Source organism: Cucurbita moschata, unplaced genomic scaffold, assembly GCF_002738365.1.
Source record: "Cucurbita moschata cultivar Rifu unplaced genomic scaffold, Cmos_1.0 Cmo_Scf00066, whole genome shotgun sequence".
Lineage (NCBI taxonomy): Eukaryota > Viridiplantae > Streptophyta > Magnoliopsida > Cucurbitales > Cucurbitaceae > Cucurbita > Cucurbita moschata.
Genome location: NW_019268582.1, coordinates 523,245 through 526,764, shown reverse-complemented (window position 1 = coordinate 526,764; position 3,520 = coordinate 523,245).

Sequence of the window (3,520 nt, the reverse complement as noted above, 5' to 3'; positions counted from 1 at the left end):
TTATTATTATTATTATTATTATTATTATTATTATTATTATTATTATTTATTTATTTATTTATTTTTATTTTTATTTAATTAATTTATTAATTTATTAATTTATTTATTATTTTCGGGTTATTACATGTATTAGGGTGGGGTTTTAGGTGGAATTAGATTTTAAGTAGTAGTTTTAAGCTAGCATCACCTAAGGGTAGTCAGCTTAGGTCAACTAAATAAGTGGTTTCATTCGGGATAGTCAACTTAGGTCAACTAAATAAGTGGTTTCACTCTGGGCTTGGTTGGATGACTTATTTGCTATATGAAAGATGAGTGCTCTTTGGCCCTTGCACTTGTCATGTTTTATAACGGTTTGATGTGTGCTATGTTATGTTTATGTTAAGATATTAGCTAAGCCATGATACAAGATTATGCTACGTTATAAATTATTCTACGATATGATTATGCCATGGGATGGAGCCATGTTGTAATATCAATCTATGATGTATGAAGCTCCCTATTTCACGACATGTAAAATATGTTAACATGTTCACTCTTTGCCTACGAGACATTGGTAAGTTATGTATGTTAATCACGAAAGATATGACAAGTACTACATATGTATGTCTGATAGAGGCATTATGTAACGACCCAAAATTTTCTACTTAATTTAAGGTCGCTACTGTATACATACCATAAACATTGAATGCGGAAGACTTCATTTAAATTCCGTAAAACATAACCTTTATCTTAAAACACAGCCATGGACTTACGTGTTTCGAAAACATCTTTAAAACGACACAACAAAAGACCTGAAATAAAATAAATAAGCGTTTAAGTTTAAAACATCCTATTCTTTCCTAAGTCTAAGAAAATAAATACCACTATCCTATGCATGTGCCATGATCTCGAGTTGCGATGCTGTCGTCAGCCGACAGGAATGCCTTGCCTTAACCTGAAAAATGTAGTAGCACATGACTTGAGTATTTAAAGAAATACTCAATAAGTGACTCCACTATTAGGGTTAAATGCAACAATCACATGCAATGAAATGATGGGACCTATCTTTCGTTTCGTTTCGTTTCGTTTTCCCTACGGTGTAATCCTAACAGGTAATCATGGACGTGTACCATATACTCTACACGCAGCCCATACGTGCGAGTATGGGCTCACCAGCTAGTTCGCACACCGCTGGCCCACTGTCCCTAGCCGGTGGGCATGCTCTGGGAGCCCACCGGGACCTGTTAAAACTAAAATCGTCCCGGTAGCGCTATGCAGGACATAGCAGTCGTTGTCCTGCCATTTGGATGTACGCGTCCGTACCCTTGTGATGGGATAGGGGTATCCCCCCAAATGCATAATCACACAATATGCATGAGGTCCCACTAGTCCTACAGTCATCATTTAATGAACACAACCCCGTGTCACGTTTTCATGCTTACATGTCATTCTCATTCTCATTTCGTTACATATCATACATATTCCTAGTGGGGTTATGTATCATGCAATTTACCGTATTTCATGTCATACAATTCATTCAGTTACATTCCAATACTCATACAACAAGCCATAATCGTACAAGGGCCACACATCGTCACATGCATTCATAACACATCAACTAAGTAGCATAAATAACATACATTCACGTTCACATGATTTCGTACTTAAGCACAATAATCTAGCATACAATGTATCATATCATAACCAAGTCATAACGTAAACACTTCATAGTCATATCGTTCTCTAACTTACCATAGCCTTAACGTTCTTATACCTATCACAGACATATCATTACGTGACGTACCTTAGTCATATCGTCACAAGAACGTACCCTAACGCTATCGTTCTATCAATCTATCACAAACCTATCCCTTTCTACCCATAACCTAACCGTATTCTTTCATCAATCTCTCCTATCCATAGCACTCCGGTATGGAACCTAACTCTAACGTTTCATGAACGTATCTTACTCCTATCGTTACATTTCGTTTTGTGCATCCTTCTCGTACCCTATCTCAAACATATCCTTGAGCACATCGTACCATAATTATTATCATACAAACCACATATTATAACATAACATAACATAACATATAGGAAGCATATCGATCCACAGACAATTCACACATATCAATATATATGACACGTACAGAATCACAGGGCACGTGTCAACATCAAATATAACCATGCCGATAGTAAGGTCACTTACCTGGATAGCTTAAGTCGTTGTCACAAATATATCTTTAATGAAAGTTCGATTCCATCCTTTGAAATTTGAGTCAACCTATATGAGCTCCTGACATCAGTTTCAAGTTTTAACTTTATCAAATTATTACTCTAATTTACATTGGCCATCTTAAAATTCTGATCTTTGTTGCACAAAATATCTTAAAATTCTGATCTTTTCTGTTGCACAAAATTTAAAGAAGCTAAAGGACCTCACTGGCCTCTGATATTTCCTTTTATTGTTAAATACTGTTTAACAAATCTTTCCTCAATCTCCCTCTCTCTCTTTTTTTTTTTTTTTTTTGTAAATAGATTTTTCAATGGTCTAAACAAATATTACTGGCCAATTTTAAGTACAGCCTACTATCTTTTAGGTTATAGATCTGCCACCTAAAATTTTATTGAATCTAACCTAACCTTATTTCGTATAACTAAAATGCTAACAAAAATCTAATAGGACGATAAGATAGGAAAGAAGATTTGATATTATTATCATTTTAACTACTTTTTTCTTTATAATTTTTTTTATTTCTTTATTTCTTTATTTATTTTTGGGCTATTACATGTTGTCACAAAAATAACGGGGTAATGAGTTGCATCATTAAGTATATGCCATAATTTAAAGCTATGGGGACCTCATGCATTTTGTAAAACATATGAATCGAGATATTTCCTCGTTATGATTAATACGGACGCGTATCTTACAACATTTATGTTCACCATGATATTATGTAGCCCCTTTTCCTCTATGGTGTTTGATAGTATGAGTGTGCGCTAGCCCGACCGTTAGGCCCAAGGGGTGCGTATATGAGCCCGCTTGGTGGGTTCATGTCTAGAGAAGTGCTACAGTGACTAGCAGCTTTTCAACGATCCTGGAATCATTTAACACAAAACCAAGCAATCTCACCTTGTTGGCGATGCTGAGAAGTCTGTCAGAGTACTCTTTCACCGACTCAGACTCCTTCATCTTCTGCAACTCAAAATGTAACGACCCTAAAATTTTACCCACATATTTTACCTATTTAATCTAAGGTCAGTACTACACCTTGAAATGCGGAATATACATTAAAGGGCCCTATTCTTAAATGCGACTTACTCTCGCCTTTTATTATCTCGTGAAAGAAAAAAATGAATATTTTATTGAAATGCGGAATAGAACATTATTGAAAATAAAGGAAAAACAAAAACCAAATGAATATTTTATTCTACCCTATGGCTTATTATGCAAAAATATTTCCACCTATGCTAACCTATGCTAATGATGCAAACCAAATTCAGCCTAGACTACAAAATGGAAAAAAAAAAAAAAAAAAAA